At 41.9% G+C, this 27897-nt stretch overlaps 1 protein-coding gene and 1 long non-coding RNA gene across 2 annotated transcripts in view; both read left to right on the forward strand.

The window, feature by feature from the left end:
- ALK (ALK receptor tyrosine kinase) overlaps positions 1-27897 on the forward strand; it is a 734697-nt gene that overhangs the window by 112679 nt on the left and 594121 nt on the right. The window lies entirely within an intron of this gene.
- On the forward strand, positions 10647-26020 carry LOC133256541 (uncharacterized). Its single transcript, XR_009739244.1, has 3 exons — positions 10647-10731; positions 12079-12270; positions 25874-26020. It is a non-coding gene; the product is annotated as an uncharacterized LOC133256541 (long non-coding RNA).

The following is a 27897-nucleotide window of genomic DNA, read 5'->3' on the forward strand; positions in this document are numbered from 1 at the left end:
ATTTAAAAAAACTTCATTCATCTTTCTTTATATATATATATATATATATATATATATGTAAAATATGTTTATTGAGGAGAAATTAGAACACAGAGAAAAACTGTCTCTTATAACCCCCATGGTATTTGTTTCAGCCATCCCCACAAAAACACGTTCTTATACTATAGGTACAAATGGTTTTCAATGTGACTCTCATTTAAAGGCCATTTGATTTTTGAAGAGGCATAGGCCTCAAAGCAGAGAAGGCAATGGCACCCCACTCCAGTACTCTTGCCTGGAAAATCCCGTGGATGGAGGGCCTGGTGGGCTGTAGTCAATGGGGTCGCTAAGAGTCGAACACAACTGAGCGACTTCACTTTCACTTTTCACTTTCATGCATTGGAGAAGGAAATGGCAACCCACTCCAGTGTTCTTGCCTGGAGAATCCCAGGGAGTGGGGAGCCTCGTGGGCTGCTGTCTATGGGGTCGCACAGAGTCAGACATGACTGAAGCGACTTAGCAGCAGCAGCAGCAGGGCCTCAAAGTAAATTACTTGGAATTTCAGGCATCCATAGGCACACATGGAAGTCATTTTGGGTGGTAAAAATGGTACCAGATACTTAAAAATATAAAAGTATATTATTCACCACTTATATGCAGATTATGATTTTATTTTTACTTTTAATATTTTTATTGAAAAATAATATATATTCCATGAGATGCACATTTCTTTCATGTACAAATTCATTTGATGATTGCATATACCTGTAGAACCCTTATCCTTATCAAGATGTGCATTACCATCATCACAGAAAGACCCTTCTTTCCCCTTACCCGTAACACCTCCTTCATAGGCAACCAGTCATATTTCTTTCACATAGACTCATTTCGCCTGTTCCAAAACTTCATATAAGTGAAATGATAAAATATGTGTTTTTTTGTGTCTGGCTTCTTTCATTTAGCATAATATCTGTAAAATCCATAAGTTATATATATCAGTTTTTTTTGATTAGTAATATTCCATTATATAACTGTATCAAAAATTGTTTATACATTTTCCTGTTGACAGACATTTGAGTTATTTGCAGTTAACTCAGTTATTTAGAGTTATTATAAATTTCCTATGCACATTTGTATACAAATCCTTTATCTATCATTAATTTTTAGCAACTTAACTATGATGTGTTCTGGTGTAGCTGTCTCTGTTTATTTTGCTTTGGATTCATTGAACTTCTTAGATCCATAAGTCAATATTTTCCATAAAACTTGTAAAATTTTTTTATTATTCCTTCAAATATTTTTTGTCTGATCCAGCCTTTCTTTCTGTTAGGCCTGTTGCATATATGTTACAATACTTAATATTTTCCCATAGATCACTGAGACTGTGTTCATTTTTTTCCTGTCATCTTTTTCTCTCTACTTTTTAGTTTGGTTAGTTCCTATTGCTTCGTTTCAAATTCACTGATCTTTTCTTTTGTAAAGTGTTGTCTGTTGTTAAGCCCATCCAGTGAAATTTTCATTTTGGATATTGTATATCTCTATTCTAGAATTGCCGTTTGGTTCTTCTTTTCACTTACCATTCCTCTATTGTGATTTCTTCTTTGTTTCCTCATTAAATTTATCTTTTCCTTTTAATCTTTGAACAAATTTATAATATCTATTTTAGAGTCATTGACTACTAACTTATTCTTCTGTATCATTTCCAGTGTGTTTCTACTGACTGACTTGTCTCCTGAAGATATATCACATTTTCTTGCTTTTTTTTGCCTATCTACTTTTTTTTTTTTTTTTTTTATGCTGGGCATTATTGTTGCTACATCATTGACTGCCTGGATTTTGTTGTCTTCCTTGATAGTTTTATTTTGTTCTGATAGGTAGTCAATCAGTTCAATCTTTTTGAGGCTTATTTTTAAACTTTCTTAATAAGGACCTTTAACCTAAGGCAAGCTTAGGCCCACTGTTAAGGCATGAACTTTCTGAGGTCTATACTGAATTAACTCAGGATTTTCCAGTGTGTTTGGTGAGGCTCTAATGTCTCTCAGTCCTGTGCAACCTTCATTAGACTGAAATACAATCTCTAAGATACAGGGGAATAGTTATCCTCTTGTACTTTTTATCTCTCTGGTAGATGTTATTTTCCTGGCCCTGTGAAGTCTTTCCTGCACGTGTGCAGTGTAGTGGTCAGCCAAAGACTAAAGGAGACTTCTCTGCAGATTTGTGGATCACCTTCTTGGTATAGCTCCCTCTTTTCTGGTACCATATCCCATAATTTCCAATGACTTCAGTACCCCTGAACCTCAATATCTGTCTCATGGGCTCAGCAGGATCATGTTTGAATTTCCCTGTGACAAGTGCCTTTAGGTAGAAAACTGAGTCCGTTGCAGGCTTATCTCATCTGCTGTCCTTTTCCCAGGGATCACAGTCTTTTGCTGCTTGCTATCCAATTTCTGTAATAGTGATTTCATATGTATTTTTCTGGTTTTGTAGATGTTTTCATTAACCATATAGTTCCATACTAGTTATTCTATCCTGACCAAGTAAAAGACCACACAAAGTAGTTCATTTTGAATATGGAGAAATAAAGAATCTGCCTGCAATGCAGGAGACCTGGCTTTGATCATTGGGTCAGGAAGATCCCCTGGAGGAGAGCATGGCTACCCACTCCAGTATTCTTGCCTGGAGCATTCCATGGAGGAGCCTGGAAAGCTACAGTCCGTGTGATGTTGGACACAACTGAGAAACTAACCCTTGCACTTTTCACTTTTGCAAGACACTCACCATGGATTGTCAAAGATCACTATATTACTATATTATCACTATATTACCAGGGAAAGCTGGAATAATAGCAACATTTTTCATCTCTGGATTTCTCTAAACCTACCACAAAGTCTTTTGTAGGAAGTATCTGTAAGCACATTATGGCGATAAATTGCTACTCATGGACACCAAAGCTCATAAACAGGCAACAGATATCAGGGTTCTAAGCTTTGATTTCCTATCGTAGTCATTAGTGAAGTTCATCCCTGGATGCTTTTGGTCAGGTGGGGCCATGAAACTAGTTCAGGACAATGAGTTGTTAGCAGCAGCAATGTGTGTTAATTCTGAGTAAACACTCACTGCTTTCTGAGTCTCCCAGTTTCTCTTTTCCTTATGTTATGGTAACTGGCAATGTTCAAGATGATTCTTCTGCAAACCAGTGTCTTTGAGTGATTAAGATGAGCAGAGACAGCTTCTTAACTCTCAGGGGACAGGTGACATGAACAAGAAATAATCCTTGTTTTAAACTACTGAAATTTGGGGTGTTGTGTGTTTTCATGATATAACTATCCTGAATGTTAAAGAAAACTTTGATAAAACTTGATTGTCTTATGTTGGTTCCCCTGAAGCATCCCGAGGTGAAAATTAGCATGCAAGTTACTTGTTTAAGAAGTGCTCCCAGAGGAGACTTCTAAAGGAGTAGGGAAAGCGGTATAGGGAAGGGAAGAAAGGTGTGATCTCAGGCAGAATTCCCTCAGATGGTACTGCAGCCTGATTTTACAGGGGAATCCTTGAACTTAAGTTATGTCTTGGTGTTTTCCCAACTCAGAGCAAGAGAGTTAGGCTTTATTATGCCTACACACAGCCAAAGTTGGGGAGGGGAGGCTGCTGCATGTGGATTTGGTAGAAATGTACCTAGGTGAACAAGGCAGGAGGAAAAGGCTGTGAATCTTCATTTCCAGTGTTGTACAAGAAAACTCATAAATTTATCTTCTAGGAATGTGGCATGGAATAAAATGCATTGTAATACTATTTGAGGATCGAAATGCTAGTGGTTGCAGAATTCTCAGATGGAAAGGCCATTTCTTCCTTATATCAGTATGTTTTGACTGTCAATATATATTCCATAGTAGAGCCACTGAATTTTTCTCCTAAATATTTCTAATTTCTCCTACTTTCTCAGCCTCTGAATCAATTTAGAGTAAAATAGAGTTCAAGATTTGCCTTCAGCTCATGTTATTTATTATTTGCTGACTGCCAGCAGGGTACTTAGACCTTTTCCCTATATAAAAAGACATGGTCACGGTTGCTTGTTTCCTTGTCAACACTTGATTTACCCCCTCACTTACCCAGCCGGAGTGATGGCTGCCTTCTTATTTGGCTTAGATCATGATTTGGGGGAGCTTGTCTTAAGGGGAAATTTTTCTTAACTGAGAGAGTTGAATAAGTTACAATGCTTTTTCTGCTCTTTTGAAAGGTAGGGCACACAAAAAGGTGTGTGCTTTTTTTGCTGTAGTTGATGGCATAGTTAGTGCTCAAGGTGGATTGAGGAACTCTGATCTTTTGGTTTTGGTGTGAGTAATGTGGAAAGACTTCTCAATTAGGTACAATAAAGTGATTTGAGATCAATTGTCAATTCTGGAGTGTAGAATCATACCCCTCTTTTTCTTTCCCTCCGTTTTCTATGATCTCCCCTCCCCATACTCACATCCCCTCCCCATACTCACACCCCTTTTGTTTGTTGAAATATCTGGACAGAATATTTCCTGTTGCAATCTCAGTTCTTCCTCTTAATCTTTAACCTGATAGAATGTTTATTATGTTGGCATTATAGCTGATATCTAAGCCAACTTCACCATTAACTTTGGCAAATATCTACTGTCCCTTCCCACTCTGTCTAGTTTCTACATGTTAGTGTTGCCCTAATTGTTTAGAGTTGATCCTTACTCTAGAATTTTTTGCCTTCAGCTCTGTCAACCCATTTATCAAGACAACCTATCAAACGAGTTGAGAAAATTGATGAGACTGACTATTTGGCATTGTGTCAAGTCCTCAAAACCTGGTTCACTCAGCTGAATTGTTCACTGTTTTACTAACTGGGTGGGTACCGTATAGACCATAGACATACCACGTCATTAGAACTCAGTTGGTAAGAAGCATTCTTCTCACATTGTCCCCAGACAGCATTAGCTGAGAAGTCAGTGGTTTTGACCTTACCAAATGTGTGACCTTACTGGACACATTATCTAATTTTACTAGCATTTTAGAATCTCACATTCCTGATGTGTATATTAGAACACTTTTAATAATGTATCAAATATTTGCATGGCCTTTTGCAGTTTACAAAGTGCTTTTAATTGGGCTAGGGCATTTGTGTAGGTCCTAGAATGCACATGCCTCTCTCTCACGGGCATGTTATATATTCCACCCCTCCACAGACACCGATTTTGGGTTTCTTGGTTGTTATTCTGTTGTGTACCCCTTTGAGAGATACCCCTTTCTTTTCACCTCCATTCCCTAGTTCCAATGCATTGAGCTCTGTCTTTGCTTCTTGGACATGCTCATCCTTGTGAAACCTCCTGCCAGAAAGTGCCCCATTATCTTGCTTTGCCCTCTCCCTTGCTGTCATTTGTCCAGAGTCCTATGAAATTGACTTGCGAGCATCCAGAATTCCAACCCAGTCTTTTCATGATGTTGAGCAAGGTGTCTTACATAACAGTCCCTTGCTTGTCTATTTCCACAGAGATGACAAGGCAGACAAAAGACCTCACCTCTCAGTATAATAGTGAAGATTCACCCTTACTCAAGGTTCCTTTCCTGTTGCTAGAGGTTCTTAAAATAGCCTGTTAAGTACATTGAGATATCTGAATGATAAAACATTACCCAGTTGAGAAGCCATTACCCAGTTGAAAACCACAACTTTTCCAGCAGTCTCAGACTTAGGCATGCAATGAAAATGGTTAGCTTTTTCAGGAGATAGTGGCCATTAACCCAGACAGATGCTCACAGAAACTATCTTGGATTTGCTATATGATAATGAGCACTATTAAATATGAATGACCCCATTTGTCCTCCTGGCATGTGTATCCCGTAGAAAGTGACACATATATATAGGGCCATTTAGCATCTGGGGAAGCCACAACGTAGACAGGTCAAATGATTTTTATCAAAAACCAATGTTAACCATTAGGTCTTGAACTTTGGGAAGGCATTGTGTTTGGTAGACTTGTGCTGCAAAAGCTGTAGGAGTGAGTGTGGGATGAGAAGTCAAAAATGTAAACCGACTTAGGTCAACAGTGTTGGGACACAGTGCACATGGTCAAAACAGAAGAGGAGCTGATTAGGAACTAGGGTTAAACTTATAGTGGAGTTTTCATCCTTAAGGGCACAGAGGAGAGGAGATCTAAAGCATGCTTCTCAAAGTTTAGTATATCAAACTGATCTCTGGGGATCTTGTTAAAATGCAGATTCTGATTCAGGAAGTCAGTGTTGAGGCCTGGGACTCTGCATTTATAACAAGCTTCCAGGTGATGTTGATGCTGTCAGTTACTGGATCACCTTGAATAGCCAGGGTCTCAGTCCCTGGGCTTGGGACTGGAGAAGACCTTGTTTGAAGAAGTCGAGTAGGACTCCTGTTGAAAGCCCCAGACCTGGTTCTAGGGTTGGAAAGTAATGGCTGTCAATGGGGCATATTAGCTTATGCCACATCCTGGGAATTGGCTAGTGATTTTTCTCTTAGACTGCGTTAGCAGCAACCCTACTGTTTGAAGACTATGAATTTACCCCCACCCCCTGCAGTTATTAATTCAGTTGAAAGAAGAGAGAAGTTGTTGCTGTCAGTGTCTTTGTGAAGGACAAAGTGTGTATTTGTTCACAGAGTTGAAAGAAATGACAGAAAAAAAGGTTTCCTGAAGGTATTTACAGCCAAGAGCCCCACTAAAACATCCACTACACATTGAATAGAGGGGGTGATAGGCTACACAAACACTCTGTCGCAGCAAATCGGAGCCAAGTCAGTGTTAAACTTCTCAGCAGCCAGTGGCTCCATGCCACTTCAGTTTGCCAAGGAAGTGATGAAGGATGCCCAGATTGGAAAGCAGAGCCTTGGGAGAGACAGCAAATTATGGCATCAACTTAATGGAAATCTCAAATCTTCACCCAGAGGCCGACAGCTTCCATGCTCCCATCAGCCCAGAGTATTTTCTGAGACTTGTAGCTACAGAGAAGAGAGATGAAATCAAGGAACAGGAAAGAGCCTCACAGATCAGGGCCATACCAGGCTGAGGAGTAAGTATATACACTCGTAGCTTGCAGCAACAGACTTCAGATAATCTAGATAAGCTTTGCATTGGTACCCAGGGATTTTCCTAACATGAGAACTCAGTAGTAGTAGGATGGATCCACTATTCACTGAGAATTAATCTAATGAATAATATATTTCCTTCTGTAGGTGAAAATGATCTTAGTAGTGGACTCACCTTCTTCATAGGAGTGTAGATCTGTAATCTGATTTTAAATAAACTGTACCCAGAACAACTGTGACAAGCCTCAGGCATGTACAGCCTTGCTTGGTTAATGTTCTCAGGCTCTATGCAGTAAGACTGAGGGTAAGGGATGTTCTTGCTCTCTGATCTTATAAGCAGACATCTGGTCTGCTTCTTACCTAGCTCTCTGGTCTTGCGAGGAACACCAGAATTTACAAGCTCAGCTCCAATAGGCACTAAGGGTAGAGCGGGTTAGTTTAGCCACATACACCCTTCCTCCCAGGGCTCTTTGCAAAGCCAGTGGTGGGAAGGTTTCTCAGGCTGTGGAGCTAGCTTCTTAGAAGGGACATTGAGTCATCTCAGATGGAATTTGAGGCTGGCAATTAAGTCCCTGACCCTGCCCTCAGCCAAGAGAGTTCACTAAACAAATTAGACCGGAAATAATAACTAAAAGCATCTCTAGTATATAAATTCTGCAAAGCACTCATCATTTGATAGCAGTTCATAGGCAGAGAAGACCTATACATTACAGAACATCACATCATTGCAGCGAACTCTGTAGAGAAAGTGTGTTTTCTATTGGAAATGTTTGGCTTGCTCCTTCTTAGAAGGTCAGTGTGTTTTGCTTTAGACAGTGAATCACAAATTAGGGATTTTGAACAAATTCCTTAGCATCTCTGGATCTTGACTCCTTACATATAAAATAATCTTAGAAGCCTACGTTTTCAGCTTTGATATTTTAATTTTCCTGTGCTGGACAAAAACTATAAAATAAAAGCTGCTTCTGAACTGTATGCTGTTCTGAGACTGTTACCTAACATCTCTAAGCCCCTGTTTTCCTTCTAGCAGTATTTCCCCCATCACATATCTCATGCTCATTGGTTGAAAGATACTGGATTGAGACCAATTTCTCTGTTAGTCTTCAGCACTTGGATTTGAGTTCATTTATTTGGAAATCAATCTCTGTAAGAAAATACCAGCTGAAGGCAAACCTTTCTGAAATGTCACACCATTAACATGACCCCTTAGATGGTTTAAAGTTTGACATCTGATTAATATCAGCATAGCATGTGCCTGTAGACTTGAAGCTGTGAACTTAGTTAAAAGCATTCTTTTAATGAGTGGCAGTCCAGTTCTCTGTTTCTTACAGCTAAGTAACCAGTCAATGCCCTCTCCTCAGTGTTCAGTCAACACTTGGGGTCCCCAAGAGGTGGCAGGTAGCCGGGGAGAATGAGATCTGACTTATTGCACTGATTAATCATGGAGGACAAGGCAGGCATTGCTCTGGTGTTGAGTTTTCTCCCAAGAGTGTGAGAACATTATTCTCCTCATTCCTTGCACACCAGGAACATTTGCTGCTGCTTCAAGCACAGAAAGGGTTGCGTAAACATTTTAATATTGCATGAGGCTTGTATAAGACTGACTGAGTATATGAATGTTAAACCCTGACACATAAAGAGACAGAGAAAGAGAGAGAGAGAAAGAGAGAGCGAGCCTGGTAAAGACCTAAGATTGCCTTTTTTATCAGCTGGAGAGATGGTCTGTAGTAACTCAAAATGTTTTGATGATTATTATTGTAGAATTTGTTATGGTGATATATTGAAGCCCATGATAAATCAAGCCCCAAATGTCACAAACTAGAGATGTTTCTGTTTTTGGTTGATTTTTTTCACACCCAAAAAAGATCTTATAAAATCCCAACCACTCTGTCTTCCTTTTCCTTCAAGAGTTTGGAGGTTTATAGTTGAATTTCTACTGCCCTAGATGGAGAAGCAGGCTTCATGTAGATGGTAGAACTGTGGTGTGTTTGTCCTTCCTATAGAACTATAGACTGTGGTGTGTTTGTCCTTCCTACAAAATTATAGGGCCATGACAGAGCTTCTGGGGAGGATGTGATAAGGCAGCACAGGGTGGGCCAGTCACAGGTGGTATCTGTCACCTGAAAGGGACTCAGGGAGGGCAGCTGTGTGAAGAAAACCTATTTTGTTTGATTTAGCATTCACTGAGTCACAAAAGCAAGCTATGGATCACCAGGCATCCTTAGAAATGATTTCTCAGCCTCCCGAACATCTTCCTTTTAATCACTGTCTTTCAAGCTCCACCACCTCCACATCTAACTGCTTTTTTTGTTGTTTTGATTTCTAGCTTGTAACTATTTGTCAGATGCTTCCATGTTTCTTCATCTCCTTCCTAGTCCAAGTTCAAATCATCTCCTGTCTGAACCATTCATTGGCCTCATTTTCATCTAGTCAATCCTGGTACACAATAGTGATCTTAAAAAATTTAAACATAAAATTATCTTTTCAAGATAAAAACCTATTTCCATTATAATCATGATTAAAATCACCCAGTGATCTCTACTAGAATTCTTTTACACAAAAATGATCTTTAAGCTGGAGTATATGGTCCTTCAGATCTGGCTCCTGCCAGCTCTTTAGCTTCAACTGCCACCATTCCCTGCCTTGCACTTCATTGTACAATCCTATTGCTTCACATTCCTTGAAGTACCAAGGTCCCTTATTCCTCTGGCTCTTCACAAGCTCATTGTGATATTTAGTTCTGTGCTTCTCCTTCTCAAATGTAATTAGCACATGGACTGAACCATGCCCATCTTTCTCATTGTTGTTACCAGTGACTAGTAGAGACCGTGGCCATATGATAGTCACTCAGTACGTATGTGATTAATTAATGGATGGACAGATGAAGAGATGAAACAAAGAAGAGTCAATGTCTGGAGAAAACTTTCTCTACTGTAGCTCCTTCCACATACAGTCATTGAATTTGGAGATAGATGCCAAACTGGAAGGAACCTCAGGGAGAATATAGCTAACCATCTCATTATATAGGTAAGGAAACCAAGTCAGATGACTCACTCAGCATCAGACAACAGCTAATGGGCCAAGACTAGAATCAAGGTCTTCTGCTACCTGTTCTGATAATCCTATATCCCTTGATATATCTCTCAAATTTTCATATTTGTCAACTCTTAGAACTTTAGAGCTGGGAGGAATTTCTTTGTCATTTTATGAGTGAGGAACATTGCTGAGGATCAGAGAGGTAAAGGGACTTCCTCCAGGCCAGTTTTCACAAATTGCCTAGTCCTAGAGAACAGCTGGACACCAGTCAAGAAGAAATGAGCCAGTTCTTGAGCCAACAGCACATGACTTTTAGCTACTCATTAGGCCAGGATGGTACCCCTAGCCAATATAGTTCAGATTCAGCTATGTCGGTTTCTCATTTCCTCTGCCCTCCCCTAGCTGAGAGCTGGTTCTGCCTTTGTCTTCCCTTTGCCTAACTGCTATGGCACTGTAGTACCGTTGGCAGGTCCTGTATACTGCCAACAGATTCTGGGTAGTGGTTCAAAATTCTGGTGGATTTCAGAATTCAGTACTCAGAATTCAGATGGAATTCCGAATCTACTTCTTGGGCAGTGGGGAGCCTTGTAACCACTCACCTTCCTGTGCTTTGATTCCTCCCTTGACTGAATCAGGAGGCATCCAGGGTCTGGGAGGTGACTTTACTGGATTACTATGAAAATGTGCATAAGAGCCTTTGGGCTCCTTAGGGAAAAGGACAGTGTAAAGAAGACACAATTTAAGGTTTATAAGCTTAGCAAATAGGGACTGAGAAGCTTTCTGAGATTCTTTTGCTTACTAATAGACCATGAGGAATGTCAGGAGAACATGGAGGATAGTCACTTTGGAGTGACCCATTAGCCCTCACATTCCCTGCCTGTGCTCATCTTTGGGGCGGGGGCAGTTCAGACAAGATTGATTTTCCTTTGCTAGAACTTAATCTGGCTGACAACAGGAGACTGAGTTTCCCTCTGCTCCCCAAGGTCTGAGGACTGGTAACAACAGAGGGAGATCAGGACAGTTCAGTTTGTAAGATGCATTCCAGAGATCTTCCCATTAGTGCTGGGATGATGTCAAGACCTGAGTGGTCTGGAGTAACAACTCCCGAAGACTCCTCCAGATGTACTTGATCAGGATTGGGTGGCCAAGACTGGGGGTGATGATTACTTCCTTTTCATTCTCATTTGTAGGGGCTAGTCTTGGCTCTTTCAAGGAAAGAGGACTGAGGAAATTCAGGGATCAGAATTTCTTAGTGAGAAGCCCCAGGGTCCTAAGTTCAGAGTTTCTTTACTTTTATCTCCCATGCAAGATAAATTTATCCAGATTACTGCTAGTCCTCCCAGTCTTCCCAGGAGGTAGATTCTTAAGGAGAAGGGTGCAGTAACAGAGAAAATGAAAACCAAATAGGGTGGGAGAGGGCAGAAGGTGGGGCCAGGGTGAGTACCTTCCATTACTCTCATGATCTGGCACCACTGGGTAGAAAAACATAAGATGGTCTCTACCTGGTGCCACATATGATATGTTTATTATATCACAGTTTTTTTTTTGTGGGTCAGTTGTCCAGCAGTGGCTTAGCTGGATGGTTCAGGCTCAGGGTCTCTCCTGAGGTTGTTGGTCAAGGCTACAGTTATCCATAAGTTTGACTGGGGCTGGGGGATCTGCTTCCACGATGGCTCATTTTGGGCTTCAGTCACTCCATATGCATACCTCTGAGTAGGGCTACTTGACTGAGCTCATGATGTGGTAGAGTCATATGCTATCACTTCCACCACATTCTATTCATTCAAAATGAGTTGCTAAAAAAGAAAAAGGAAAAGAAGTGAGTTGCTAATTCCTGCTCACTTTCAAGGAGAGAGGAACTAAACTCCATCTCTTGAAAAGAGGAGTGTTACAGAACTTGTGAACAGCCTGTTACTCAAGGCATCTCAATCTTAGGGGCAGATGTTTTCTATCTTCATGCCAAGTGAATGTGGGCATTGGAATTTTCTGTTCCTTCTCTGTAGTAAGAAATTTTTTGTTCTTCACCAACCCCAAGAAAGACACATTGCGTTGTGGCCCACTGAGTTAACATCATGGACCAGGGACGTGGATGATGTAGAGCAAGCCGTCACTTCTGGTAACATCTTTCTGTGCCTGGCTGACTGTGGAGACTCTGCCTCTCAGAGTGAATGTTCTTTTAGCAAAAGAGAACAAAGGTATAGTGTTGTAAATCAGCTATACTATAATAAAAATGATAATAATTATTAAAAAAAGAACAAAGGTACATACATCCTCATGCTGCACTGACTTGTTTAACCCTTTCCTAACACCTTGACATAAGTGCTGCCAATCAAGTGGTAACACCAATGTGGCATGGCAGTGAATTTTTCTGTATACAATAGGGGGATGTGAAAACATCAGAGGGGGTGGGAGTCTAGGACTTCACCCAGTCATCCCTGTCATGGTAATAACTGATAATGCGCTGCTGCTGCTGCTAAGTTGCTTCAGTTGGTGTCCGACTCTGTGAGACCCCATAGATGGCAGCCCACTAGGCTCCTCCGTTCCTGGGATTCTCCAGGCAAGAACACTGGAGTGGGTTGCCATTTCCTTCTCCAATGCATGAAAGTGAAGTCACTCAGTTGTGTCCAACTCTTAGCAACCCCATGGACTGCAGCCCATCAGGCTCCTCCACCCATGGGATTTTCCAGGCAAGAGTACTGGAGTGGGGTGCCAGTGCCTTCTCCAAGAGAACACTTAAAATGAACCAGGCACTGTTTTAAAGTGTTAACTAATTTTCTTCACTCAGTAATTCTCTGAAATAAATGCTGTAATTCATTTACAGACGAGGAAACTGAAACAAAAAGAGGGCATATAATATATCCAAAGTCAAGTAAGCAGCAGAATGGTTTTGAGCCCAACAGCATTTGGTTGCTGAATCTGGGCTCTTACATAAAAGTCCTAGTGGTTTTACATATAGCCTTGAATGAAAACAACAAGAACAAGGGAAGAAGGTAATGTTTCTGGATTTGTAATGTGAGTATGCATCTCTTAGAGTCTTGGGAAATCTGTTAAAATGCAGATTCTGATGCAGTAAGTCAGCTGGAAGCTGAGATTCTGCGTTTTTAACAGATTCCCAGGCAATGCTGATAGGGGCTAGAGAGGGTGGGAACATTCTGAGTGACAAGATGTCCCTTCCCTTTCTCAGTTCCTTTGGGATAAAGGTTCTTCACCAAATCTGGACTTCAGAATCACAGGGGTGGAGTGGAGGAGGGAGATATTAAAGAAAACAGAAATGAAAACAATTCTGCCAATGTTCCACCTGTAGAGATTCTGATTCACTTAGTCTGGGGTGTCTTCCTGGGGAAACAATATTTTTAGAAGCACTCCAGGTGACTGTCATGTGCAGCTAGGATATAGAACCAATTCCTTAGGGATAAATCTGCAGTCTGGGACAAGAATAGACTTATTTCTTTTGTTAGAAGCTGTGGCACAGGGTCCCTAAGATGAGGGCTGCCCTATGCTGGGCCAGGCATTATTAAACCCTTTATCTGCTCTGGAGCTGCTGAAGGGGTTAGGAACAGAGTGGCTCAGAGCTGCATTTCTTATGCAACAGAATATTCTTGGAGCAGAGCATTAATGGGCTGCCTTGCTTTGGGGGAGAACAGCAGGTCCCAGGCTGGAAAGCCTGTGCACTGTTCTGGCCAGCACACGTTGGGGATGCAGTGCACGTACCAGGCTGGGCTTTCTCTAACGCCTCATTTTGCATAACACTTTTTGTTTTCATTATGCCTAAATTTGGCCTGCCCAGAGTGCGTGATTAAAATGAAAACCTTATTCTAATAGGGCTCAGAAAACAGGAGAAGGAATCTAAAAATAGGCCATGGAAAAGGGGAAAGCTCAAATGGTATAATGGCCAAGTGGGTTCAAATACACACACTTGCAGTAATTTTTCTTGAAGAGACAAAAGAGTGGTGACATCCATGCAGGTGTTTGTATAATCCAGGTCACATCCGAACTCCTATCTGTTCTACAAATTCAAAGCCCTGGACAAATGGAAGCAAACAGTAATAGGAGATAATAAGAGGAATAATAAATCTTACTCCCTGCTTCTTGCATAGTGGAGTTTGGTGTGCCACGCGGGTGCCTGTATGCACTTTCGTTCTCTGCAGAGAAATACTAGATGTTGGGAAGAAACAAGTCCTTATCTTTCTAACACAAAGCCTGAGGAGAACTGTCCATGGGCACCTCGTTTCTAGCTTCATTCCTCGCTTTCTATCTATAATTAAATAACTCACTCTTAAGAGCTCAGCTTAAATTTAACTCCCTGTAGAAGGCGTCCCCTGGCTTGAGTTAAGTTCATTAGCTCCAAGTTCCCAACATCCCCTCCATTTCCCCATTAGAAGCCTTGCTTCTTGTTTAATCTGTGTTTAGCTCAGCCCTATACCTTCATGACCTTGTACAATACAAGACACTTATTAGATGCTTAGTATGAATGAACGAGTGAAATCCTAAGAAAGACATTTAAGTTCCCTGGGCCTCTGTGTTCAAGTCAGTAAAACAAGGTCAATTTTCATTCCAATCCCAAAGAAAGGTAATGTTAAAGAATGTTCAAACTACAGTACAATTGTGCTCTTTTCACATGCTAGTGAGATGATGCTCAAAGTCTTCAAGCTAGGCTTCCACAGTAGGTGAACTGAGTTTGGGCAGATAACGTCAAAACGCTCTTTTTATTCTGACTCTCCACTTAAAAGGCTTTACTTTTTCTGGCCTCATAGTTCACTCTGCAGGGACAGAGTGGTTGGCTGGACAGAGTAGTGGCAGAATACATGATCTGGCCTTGTTACTAAGAGGAGCAGAAAAGATCCCTAGAAAAGATACCATCTTGCAGTCACATTGAGTATTCATCTCACAGCTCGTCCCCTCACCAGATTCATGCTGTGTGACCTATGATTTATTCTAGTGGCTTGTTGCTGAGTGTGTAGGCTCTGGGGTCATCAGTTCAGTTCAGTTCAGTCGTTCAGTCGTGTCCGACTCTTTGCGACCCCATGGACTGCAGCACACCAGGCTTCCCTGTCCATCACCAACTCCTAGAGCTTGCTAAAACTCATGTCCATCGAGTCGATGATGCCATCCAACCACCACCTCATCCTCTGTTATCCCATTCTCCTCCTGCCTTCAATCTTTCCCAGCATCAGGGTCTTTTCCAATGAGTCAGTTCTTCACATCAGGTGGCCAAAGTATGGAGCTTCAGCTTCAGCATCAGTCCTTCCAGTGAATATTCAGGAATGATTTCCTTTAAGATAGAATCCCTTGGATTGCAGTCCAAGGGACTCACAAGAGTCTTCTCCAACACCACAGTTCAAAAGCATCAATTCTTTGACAGCTTTTTTTATAGTCCAACTCTCACATCCATACATGACTACTGGAAAAACCATAGCTCTGACTAGATGGACCTTTGTCTGCAAAGTAATGTCTCTGCTTTTTAATATGCTGTCTAGGTTGGTCATAGCTTTTCTTCCAAGGAGAAAGTGTCTTTTAATTTCATGGCTGCAGTCACCATCTGCAGTGATTTGGGAGCACAAGAAAATAAAGTCTGTCACTGTTTTCATTTTTGTTTCCCCATCTATTTGCCTTGAAGTGATGGGACCGGATGCCATGATCTTAGTTTTCTGAATGTTGAGTTTTAAGACAACTTTTTCACTCTTCTCGTTCACTTTCATCAAGAGGCTCTTCAGTTCCTCTTCGCTTTCTGCCATAAGGGTGGTGTCATCTGCGTATCTGAGGTTATTGATATTTCTCCTGGCAATCTTGATTTCAGCTTGTGTTTTACCCAGCCTGGCATTTTGCATGATGTGTTCTGCATATAAGATAAATAAGCAGGGAGACAGTATACAGCCTTGATGTACTCCTTTCCCAATTTGGAAACAGTCTGTTGTTGCATGTCCAGTTCTGACTGTTGCTTCTTGACCTGCATACAGATTTCTCAGGAGGCAGGTCAGGAGGTATGGTGTTCCCATCTCTTGAAGTATTTTCTGCAGTTTGTTGTGATCTACACAGTCAAAGGCTTTGGCTTAATCAATAAACCAGAAATAGATGTTTTTCTGTAATTCTCTTGCTTTTTCTATGATCCAACGGATGTTGGCAATTTGATCTCTGGTTCCTCTGCCTTTTCTAAATCCAGCTTGAATATCTGTAAGTTCGTGATTCACATACTGTTGAAGCCTGGCTTGGAGAATTTTGAGCATTACTTTGCTAGTGTGTGAGATGAGTGCAATTGTGCAGTAGTTTGAACGTTCTTTGGCATTGCCCTTCTTTGGGATTGGAATGAAAACTGATTTTTTCCAGTCCTGTGGCTACTGCTGAGTTTTCCAAATTTGCTGGCATATTGAGTGCAACACTTGAACAGCATCATTGTTTAGGATTTGAAATAGCTCAACTGGAATTCCATCACCTCCACTAGCTTTGTTCGGAGTGATGCTTCCTAAGGCCCACTTGACTTCACATTCCAAGATATCTGGCTCTAGGTGCGTGATCACACCATTGTGATTATCTGGGTCATGAAGATCGTTTTTGTATAGTTCTTCTGTGTATTCTTGCCACCTCTTCTTAATATCTTCTGCTTCTGTTAGGTCCATACCATTTCTGTCCTTTATTGTGCTCATCTTTTCATGAAATTTTCCCTTGGTATCTCCAATTTTCTTGAAGCAATCTCTAGTCTTTCCCATTCTATTGTTTTCCTCTATATCTTTGCATTGATTGCTGAGGAAAACTTTCTTATTTCTCCTTGCTATTCTTTGAAATTCTGCATTCAAATAGTGTCTTATCCTGCCTCAAATCCTAGGCCTTACTCTGCCAGGCTGTGTGACCTTGGGAAAATTACTGCTTACCTCCCTGTGGCTCCATCTTGCTCCCTGTAAAAGAGGGAGGATAATTTTTCCACTTTATAAGGTTCTTATGAGGATTCAATGAGTTAATACACAGAAAGCACTTAAAATGATGCAAACAAAGAATGGTAAAGATGAGAGACCTCTTCAAGAAAACTGGAGATACCAAGGGAACTTTTCATATAAAGATGGGCATAATAAAGGACAGAAACAGCAACGACCTAATAGAAGGACAAGAGATTAAGAAACAGTGGCAAGAATACACAGAACTGTACAAAAAAGGTCTTAATGACCCAGATAACCACAATGGTGTGGTCACTCACCTAGAGTCAGACATCCTGGAGTGAAGTCAAGTGGGCCTTAGGAAGCATCACTATGAACAAAGCTAGTGGAGGTGATGGAATTCCAGCTGAGCTATTTCAACTCCTAAAAGATGATGCTGTTAAAGTGCGTCACTCAATATGCCAGCAAATTTGGAAAACTCAGCAGTGGCCACAGGACTGAAAAAATTCCATTTTCCTTCCAATCCCAAAGAAAGGCAATGCCAAAGAATGTTCAAACTTCCATAAAATTGTGTTCATTTCACATGCAAGCAAGGTAATGCTCAAAATCCTTCAAGGTAAGTGTCAGCAGTTCATGAACTGAGAACTTCCAAATGTGCAAGATGGATTCAGAAAAGACAGAGGAACCAGAGATCAAATTGCCAACATCCACTGGATCATAGAAAAAGCAAAAGAATTCCAGAAAAACGTCTGCTTCTGCTTCATTGACTACACTAAAGCCTTTGACTGCGTGGATCATAATAAACTGTGGAAAATTCTTAAAAAGGTGGAAATACCAGACCACCTTACCTGCCTCCTGAGAAACCTCTATGCAAGACCAGAAGCAACAGGTTAGAACCAGCCATGGAACAGCAGACTGATTCAAAATTGGGAAGGGGGTATGTCAAGGCTGTATGTTGTCATCCTGCTTATTTAACTTATATGCAGAGTACATTATACAAAATGCTGGGCTGGATGAATCACAAGCCGGAATCAAGATTTCCAGGAGAAATATCAGAAACCTCAGATATGCAGATGATACCACCCTAATGGTAAAAAGTGAGGAGGAACTAAAGAGCCTCTTGATGAGGGTGAAAGAGGGGAGTTAAAAAACTGGCTTAAAACTCAAGATTCAAAAAACTAAGGTCATGGCATCCAGTCCCCTTCATGGCAAATAGAATGGGAAAAAATGGAAACAGTGACAGACTTTACTTTCTTAGACTCCAGAATCACTGTAGATGGTGACTGCAGCCATAAAATTAAGACACTTGTTTCTTGGAAGAAAAGCTATGACTAATCTAGACAACATATTAAAAAACAGAGACATTACTTTGCTGACAAGGGTCTGTAGAGTCAAGGCTATAGTTTTTCCAGTAGTCATGTATGGATATGAGAATTAGATCATAGAGAAGGCTGAGCACCGAAGAATGGATGTTTTTGAATTGTGGCACTTGGAGAAGACTCTTGGGGACTTCTCAGGTGGTGCTAGTGGTAAAGAACCCACCTGCCAGTGTAGGAGACGTAAGAGATGTGGGTTCGATCCTGGGTCAGGAAGATCCCTTGAAGGAGGGCATGGCAACCCACTCCAGTATTCTTGCTTGGAGAATCCCATAAACAGAGCAGCCTGTTAGGCTACAGTCCATAGGGTTGCACAGAGTTGGACATGACTAAAGCAACTTAGCATAAATGCACAAATGATGCTTGAGAATCCCTTGGACTGCTAGATCAAACCAGTCAATCCTAAAGGAAATCAGCCCTAAATTTTCATTGGAAGGACTGGTGCTGAAGCTGAAGTTCCAATATTTTGGCCACCTGATTCAAAGAGCCAACTCATTGGAAAAGACCCTGATACTGGGAAAGACTGAGGGAGGGGGAGAAGGGGGCAACAGAGGATGAGATGGTTGGATGACATCACCGATTCAATGGACATGAGTTTGAGCAAACTCCAGGAAATAGTGAAGGACAGGAAAGCCTGGCATGCTGCAGTCCTTGGGATTGCAAAGGGTCGGACCCAACTTAGCGACTGAACAACAGCAACAGAGTAGGCAGTCAATAAATATCAGCTTTTTGTTTTTTTAACTCTCTTTCTCTTGTATATTCCTGTCTCTGTCCCTGAGTCTTTATTCATGAGCTCCCACTCCTCTACTAAAATCTGATTCAGCTTTCAAGGCCTAGCCCCTCATAGACCATAGATCACAGCCTGTCAAGCTGGGAGGAGCTGTGCAGATAATTAAATCCAAATAACCTAATTTTACAGATGAGAAATCAGAGGCACAGAGGGACTCAGCCAGTTGCTCAAGGTCTCAGAGTTGGCTGGTAGAACACTGGCCCCAAACCCCAGGGACCAACCCTGCAGCCCTGGTTTTTCTTCTGACACCGGCCAGCCTCCCTCTTTGGAACTCAGGGCTCTTCATTTCGGTGTCTTTCCTTCTGCTTGTTTTCTTGTGACATCTTTTTTAATAGGATGTGATTCGTAATCACTTTTAGAATACACTTTCTTGCTTAATCTTACATGCTCATGTGTTAAGCAGGTTGTTTTGGTCCATACTTGGTATCACTAATAATAAGAATAAGCTATATTGGATTCAGTTCAGTTCAGTCACTCAGTCGTGTCCAGCTCTGTGCAGCTGCATGGACTGCAGCATGCCAGCCTTCCCTGTCCATCACCAACTCCCTGAGTTTACTCAAACGCATGTCCATTGAGTTAGTGATGCCATCCAACCATCTCATCCTCTATCGTCCCCTTCTCCTCCCGCCCTCAGTCTTTCCCAGCATCAGGGTCTTTTCCGATGAGTCAGTTCTTGGCATCAGGTGGCCAGAGTATTGGAGTTTCAGCTTCAGCATCAGTCCTTCCAATGAATATTTGGTACTGATTTCTTTTAGGATGGACTGATTGGATCTCCTTGTAGTCCAAGGGACTCTCAAGAGTCTTCTCCAACACCACAGTTCAAAAGCATCAATTTTTCAGCGCTCAGCTTTCTTTACAGTCCAGCTCTCACATCCATACATGACTACTGGAAAAATTGGATCAGGACACTGTTATTTATAAAGTAATTCCTGATAATGTTGCTATCATGATCTAACAATGCTAAGAGGCAGGGATTAATTTTTATCTTCTCCAGAAAAGAGGAAGCAGGTTTAGAGAAAGGAATAGGATTGCTCAGAGCCACCCAGCCAACACAGGGGAACTTGTCTGTCTGCAAATGGCCCTCCTTTGCCTGTTTGCAAATGAAGGAATCTGTTACTTAACATTTCACATGGATTTGTCATGTTTCCTTCACTAGTAGACCTGGGCCATGTGTTAAGAATGATTTATATTTTCAAAGAGTCTACAGTAATCACAACAAACTCATGATATGTGTTTGTTGAAGAGATAAGTAACAGTTTTCACTGCTGCTTCCATCCCTAAAGAGGTAGGGTCTGTCCAGATACACACGTATCGTTGGCTATGCAGTGTTAATCCACTTTCTGTACTTCCCAATCTGTGATCTCTCTATTCTTCTGTACAGTGTGGTTAAAGCTGTTTGCCTTCTTTCAAATTTTTGATCATGCTTTAAGATCAGGCTGACAATTAAACTTTTGTGGACTCCTCAGGCTGTTTCAGCATAATCCCAGGAGAAAGAGTGTGTGTGGGCGCCTCAGAGGCTCAGTCATCGGATAGTCTTTCAGGATTGTGTCAGGAAACAAAAGTTGGGGGGAGGGGGATGGGTAGGAGGTGGGAGGGAGGCACAGGACTAACCCACTCCCACACCCTGTTCCTTCAGTCTTTAATTACATCCTTGTTTCATGAATTAATGATGACACTGCCACCTTAATATTATTCATTAAAGCTGTTGATTCTATGCAAGTCGGCACGGCCTCCTCTCTGAATCCCGTAAGAAAGACCTCTTCACAGTCTAACAGCAGAAAGCTTCCAAGAGCAAACCTCTCCTCTCTCAGAGCACGACCAGCCCAGGAAGGGGCCAGTGCAGCATCCAGGTGCCTCCCTTGCCTCCGTGGTCCCCATAAAGAGATCTGTTTACATTAGATGGATGGTGGACCAAGAGTACTGGGGTCACTCAAAGACTTGAATGAACAGCCCCTACCTCCTCCTTTTTAAGTAAATTAGGAAGATCTGTAGTAACATAGAAAATTTTAATTGAATCCAATGGGGTCACAAATTTAAATGCCTATAGGTGTGGGTGATTATGCAATGAAAGAGTGAAAACAGCTCAGCCAAATAAAATAGGACAAGCTGACTTCAATTAAAGAGATCAGGCTTAGGTAGATTCTTGCCCTATGGGCATCTGGAGCCATAAATGAAGACTCTGCTTTTAAGTGTTGGCAAGTGATATAAATAAAAACAAATTAAAATGACACAAATGCTATGATATGCTAAGTCACTTCAGTCGTGTCCGACACTGTGTGACCCCATAGACGGCAGCCACCGGGCTCCCCCGTCCCTGGGATTCTCCAGGCAAGAACACTGGAGTGGGTTGCCGTCTCCTTCTCCAGTGCATGAAAGTGAAAAGTGAAAGTGAAGCCACTCAGTCGTGTCCGACTCTTAGCGACCCCATGGACTGCAGCCTACCAGACTCCTCCATCCATGGGATTTTCCAGTCAAGAGTACTGGAGTGGGGTGCCGTTGTCTCCGAAATGACACAGAAGACTGTAGGATAAGCAAGACTTTGGGGGCAGGATGCAACGTTGACTACCAGTGTGAGATATTGGATGCAGTGACCACATTCATGTGACTGATACCAAAGGCCCTAGCCTTGGGAGGGAGAGAAACTTTTGAACATGTTTTGGAGGTCAGAAAGTGTTTGCTATGCACTTCTTTTTTTAAAGTACACACTTAAGTGGGATTTAGTGGTGACTTTATAAAGAAATGTAGGTACTATGTTAAATAATGTACAAAGTTTGACATCCTCATGGCACTGCAGATTGGCTATTATCATCCACATTTGATAGAGAATAAAATAAAGGCTAAAGAAGCCTAAGTTACTTATCCAAAGTCACCTAATTATTGTGACAGAGAACTGCTGTGCCAAAAATATCTTTGGTTCTAGACACAGTTTACAAAGTACTCTAGATTTTTATGGTTCTCTGCTTATAGCCTGCAACATGCCAGAAAGTATGTTATAGTACAGCTGGATCTGCTCATGTATTATGTTTTCATTCATTCCAGGTTGGATCAGAGGGTCTCTAAGACTTGAAATTCTGTGGTTCCTGGACGTAACCACCACCACTAACCACTGCCACTAATATTTCCCTGCATTGACAGCTTACCAGTTGCCAGGCTCTGTTATGTGCACTTAATTGCATGTAATTCTCACACCAGTCCTATGACATAGGTATTAGTCCCGTTTCACAGAGGAGGAAACTGAGGTTCAGAGAAGTTAAATAACCTGCTCAAGTTCATACAGTTAATAAGGCAGACCCAGGATTGGGGCTAAGGTATGTCTGACTCTTAACCCCTGAGCAAAGGTGAGGTGCAGGGTTGGAGAACGGGTGTGATCTATCTTCCCAAGGGCCCGGGAAGAGCACTGCTGAACCACAGCTCCAGCACTTACATTAAGAACAGTGTGACATGAGTAAGTTACTTAGCCTTCCTAAGCCCCAGTGCCTCTTCCGTAAAATGAGGTAACAGTAGCACTCCCACCTCTTTTACTGCTCAGTTCACCTGTCTAGGGTGTTCAGAGCCACACTGGACAGATACTGAAGTGTTCCGTGTTGTTTCATTTTCTTTTTCCATAACCCAGAACCTTGCTCCCTCTCCCGAGGAGGTCAGCTGCATGTCTGTTCCTCCCTCGCACCACCGGGAGGGGAGATTCAGCTCAGACTTGTGAAGAGAGGCTTAAAAGATGTTACAGAAGCATTAAATTATCCTTTCTTCCTCTCCTTAAGTTTCTTTCAGCCATGACAGCCACAGACTTAATAGAATTTCAGTTCACTAAAGTTCTATTAGTTCTTGGTATGAGTTATAGAAGGAGGTTTCCCAGGCAGCTGTTTATGAGACTGGCAGGGTAACAGCTATTTGCCACACAATTATGGATTAAAGGATTCTGCAGAGAGAACATGCTCAGGTAGTTTAGATGGGGGCTCAGGGCTGGCAGGGCAGGTGTGGCTTACAAGGGTGTGCTGTAGAGTTCAGCAGCATTGGTCTAGGTAACAGGTTGTCAAACTACAATGGAACATTAAACAGGGCCTCCCAGTTTTGGAGGAGACATAAAACCATAGCTCTGCAAGTTCTAGGAGGTTGATATTTATGCTTTTTTTTTTTTTTTTTAATCTAAGTAATGAATTCAATACACCGTCTTGAGGGAGACCTTTCCTCCCATTTGTGATGTAACAAGAATGTGTATTCAGCCTTGAGTTCTCAATGGGTTTATTTCCTTAGCCTGCTTTCCTCCTCCTCCATTTACTCCCTAATTCCTCTTACACCTCTGTCTTTAGTGCCAGAGATTCTAGCTTGTGACATGTCTGCTGTGCTCTTTTTTGAAGCTTGCTGGCCAGACTGAAAGGGATAATGGTACCTTCACCTAAATATAAGAAGGAGCACACCATCAGAGGGTGGGGGCCCGCAGAAGAGACATCTTTGTATCTCCTTTGACATCTGGCAGTGTGGAAATGTAGTCGGTGCTCAGCATGTGCTGGCTGGAGGAAGTCATGAACGTGCTGTGCCCAGAATCAGCCGCATTTACTGGGATGCTTGTCCGTCCTCCATCACTTCCCCTTGGAAGTCTTTCCTGGTTGCATCTTCATCTAGAAATAATGCCTTCCAATCTAAAAATATCATGAAGTTTATTACCTCTTAAGAGAGTGTCACACTTTGCTTTTGTCACAAATAAGTCTTGTTTCCCTGGCAAGACAGCAAACATCTTCAAGTCAGGACCAGTTTGACCTCATCTTTATTATCTGTATGGTACTCACCCTACAGGCCCCGTTCCATTAATTTCTATTAGGGCTTCAACCTATACCTTCTGGGGGAGTAAAATTCAGTCCATAACAGACCCTTAATATAAGGCCTGAGCAGTAGGATAGGCATTGTGACTGCCATTTTATCAGCGTAGGATCTGAAGCTCAGAAAGCTCACAGTGTTATCAAATGCCTTGCATAGGTTGCCAGGTCAGTGTCAAAACTGAGGAGAGAACCTGTTTTCTAACTCTTCTCATTATTCTCTGAAGCCGTTCAACACAACTTATCCCCAACTACAAAACCCAGTGGTCTTTTCTCAGTCTTTATCTCCTTGACACTGTCGAACAATATGACTGCATGCCCATTATTTTTTTAATGATGAATCTTTTTTAAATAGTAAAAGGAGAAACTGTACTCAAAACACCACCATCTTGACATCATTGCTCTTCATCTGTATTACCTTTCAAGTTTTGTCCATTTATATTCATTAGACTCAGTTGTAATGAGTAAACTGGAACAGGAAATCCATGGGTTTGTCAAGCTCTTCCAATCAATGACTTGGGAGGATTCCAAAGCCACAGGAAGATACAAGTCCAAGTAGTAGACACTGGTTGCAGATAGACTGGTCCTTTCCCATCAGGCTGGACTATCTGGCAGTTACCTTGTTGCTCTCTTCACAAACCAGCTGGCCAATCCTGGTTGCTCTCAGGAATTGTCTGGCCTTTTGTATATCTCTGGGAAGTAATCATTTGAATTCAGGACAGGGCAGCAGAAGACACACTGAAAGCCCCATGAAGCCTATGAATATGGATGGAGTCAGACCAAGTATCATTCACATTCTGCCGTGCACCCATTCATTCTTTCATATCCTTTCTTGTTCCAGGGAAAATTTTAAAAATCTTGCTGCCTTGCTACTTGCCAGGGAGGTGACATTTATAAGATACTTAACTGACTTCTGACTCTCTGTATAATGGAGATACCAACAGTCACTTTGCAAGGCTATTTGGAAGATTAAACAAAATAATGTGTAAAAGTTCCAAGTACAACATGCATGGCACATAGTAGGTGCCCAGAAAACAGTATCTATTATTTAAGAAATGGATGTGTGTGCTAGGCTTATGTTTGCAAATCCTTGTATAAGAACATGTCCCTCATCCATATTCTTCTCTAAAACTCATATGCTCTTGGATGCACTTAAGCTTCTGCATAAAGTTTATGCTTCCCTGGCATCATCAATAAGGGACTCGTTGGTTTGGTAAAGTAACCCCTGGAAAGGCTTTAGGATTTGAGAATGGCAGGTGATTATGGATGGGGCTAAATTATTTACTTCATCAAAGTATCTCTGGGCTTTATCTTGCAGACCTGTCATAGAAAGCTGTACATAAAGATGAATAATGGATCCTTTAACTCAGGGATCTGAAAGGTCACTGGGGCCGTGGCAGATATATAAAGTTGTGTTTGCTGCATCCATCAAGATGCAATTGTGTATGGATGTGATGCATGGCAGGCAGCGTGAGGCTGGACTTTTGCTTTCCACTTTGTATTCTGGCCACACTGGGCTGCCACATAGAAAGGCGGTGACGATTAGCTCTCCAGAGTCTCACTATGCTGTACTTATACCATTCTTTGCAGCCACTACTTCCTACAGTGGCACATTCAGGACAGCAGGGGGTTTGGAGAATGGACCAGGGAGTGTAAGATAATGGTGTGTCTGTTTTTCCATTGGAGAGGTGTCCTGGCTTGAGCTCCCTTCTTGTTGCTCAGTGATCTAAGAGAATGATGGAAAAGGAAAAGAAAACGAGGCAAAGTGACTAATTCTGTCACCACCATGTGACGTGCCTAGTGTATCAGCTGACTGTTGGTTGTATGCCTAAAAAGGAAAGACTGACTCCTGCTGAGACTCCTGGGACCCAGAGCTTTAGAAAAGTCATGTGGCTCCTCTGAGCTCCACATGCTTCTTGGACGAAAGTGACTTTCATCTTGTCTCTCCTTCACAGAGGCCAAGCAGCAGGATTGGATGACATCAACCACATATGCCATTGTGGGCAAGTCATTCCTGCTCTGGGCCCAACATCCTTGTTCTCCAAGCTCCAGTCACATTAGTGCCACATCATCCATGTCCTGTCTGTGTAACATGTCCTTAATATATTTTTAATGGACTAATATTTTACTTTAATAAACTTATGTTTAAAGAAGAAACTTTATATCTTTGTAGTAAAGTATATGAAAAATATTTGAAAGAATAGATAAAATGAAAACCAAGCAGTGAGATTGATTTCTGCCTAGATGCTTTGGCCAAATCAAAGTTTCTACACATGAATCTTGCTCACTTTTTGTTAAAAAGGGAGCATGGTAGGGCTTCCCTGGTGGTCCAGTAGCTAGGACTCCGCACACCCAATGCAGGCGGCCCGCATTTGATCCCTGGTCAGGGAACTAGCTAGGAGTTTGCATGTCACAACAAAAAGATCCCACCTGATGCAACTAAAAAACACCCTGCATGATGCAATGAAGATCAAAGGCCCTGCATGCTGCAACTAAGACCCAGTTCGGTTCAGTTCAGTTCAGTCACTCAGTCGTGTCCAACTCTTTGTGACCCCATGAATTGCAGCACGCCAGGCCTCCCTGTCCATCACCAACTCCCGGAGTTCACTCAGACTCATGTCCATCGAGTCAGTGATGCCATCCAGCCATCTCATCCTCTGTCGTCCCCTTCTCCTCCTGCCCCCAATCCCTCCCCATGTAGCCAAATAAATAAATAAAGCCCTCTTAAAAAAAAAAAAAAAGCTTGGTAAGTGTTAGAGACATAATAGCACCCAATTGAGACTTTGTTCTGAGGTACTCAGAAGGGATAAAGAGAACTGAAGCAGGAGTAGTTTTCTCACAATGTAATTTAATGATATTTAATAACTTGTCCTTGTGTCACCTACAGCATTTTCTGGCCCATCTAAAATCCTAAGATACTAACAGTGGTATGAATCCTATACTTTGGGGAAAACTGTGCTAGGAACCTTTAGTTCCCTTTCAACTCCAGATTTTTATTACTGCCATCTATTATCCGTAATGATCACTTAATCAACTGTTTCTACTTCCACTTTCACTTGCTTACTGGCTGTACTAAACTGATATTTGTTTGAACCACCCACCCAGCACTTTGCACCTTCAAAAAAACTCCCACGTGCTAATTAAAAACTATTGACACTTAAATAGCAAATTACTGGAACCTGGCAGCAGGCCAAGGATGGAGCCCCTGAGAATCCCCCCTGCACACTGTTCCTGCTCCCAGCACGCCTTAGGCACTTGAGTGCGGAGCCCTCCCAGGCGGAAAGAAGCCTCTGTTCCCTTCCTGAGGGCTGCTGCCATTCCAGTGAGTAATGTTTTGAGACAGATGCAGAATCGATAGCACTAGACTCACACTGCTCCAGTTATCTTCCATTCTTTTTCATTCAACCTCCTTTGGCTTCCCTAGAGGAGAGTCTGGGGAGAGATTCATCTCCTCCCTTGTTTCTTATTGTATCACTGTTGTAACCACATGAGGAGAGTGACAGATATTTCTAGGTTGTCAAGGGAGAGATTAGAAAGATGAGCCCTTTGTCGCACCTGACAACTCACCGTAAAGACCCAAAGTGCTATTTGTGGTTTTTTAAGAAAATTAATGTTTTAATTGTCATCTTCAGTCTGCACAGATTGTAATCCTTGCTGAGGATTGCTCCCGAGTGAAGTTTAAAGTCTGAAAATGCTTTAGGTGATCGAATTGTCTGAGATCTCTTTAATGAAGGGGAGTGTGTGTTTCTTATGTTTTCCCTGAAAACTATCTAATATGGACCTAAGATCTTTTCCTTCAAGACCCCTGCTTGTTATTTTTACCACCATCTAACTTGAGACCTTCTTCTGTGATTCCTTCATTTTGCTTCATGGCAACCCACTCCAGTATTCTTGCCTGGAGAATCCCATGGACAGAGGAGCCTGGCAGGCTACAGTCCATAGGGTTGCAAAGAGTTGGACCCAACTGAAGCATCCTGGC

This window comes from Bos javanicus, chromosome 11 (assembly GCF_032452875.1).
Source record: "Bos javanicus breed banteng chromosome 11, ARS-OSU_banteng_1.0, whole genome shotgun sequence".
NCBI classification, from domain to species: domain Eukaryota; kingdom Metazoa; phylum Chordata; class Mammalia; order Artiodactyla; family Bovidae; genus Bos; species Bos javanicus.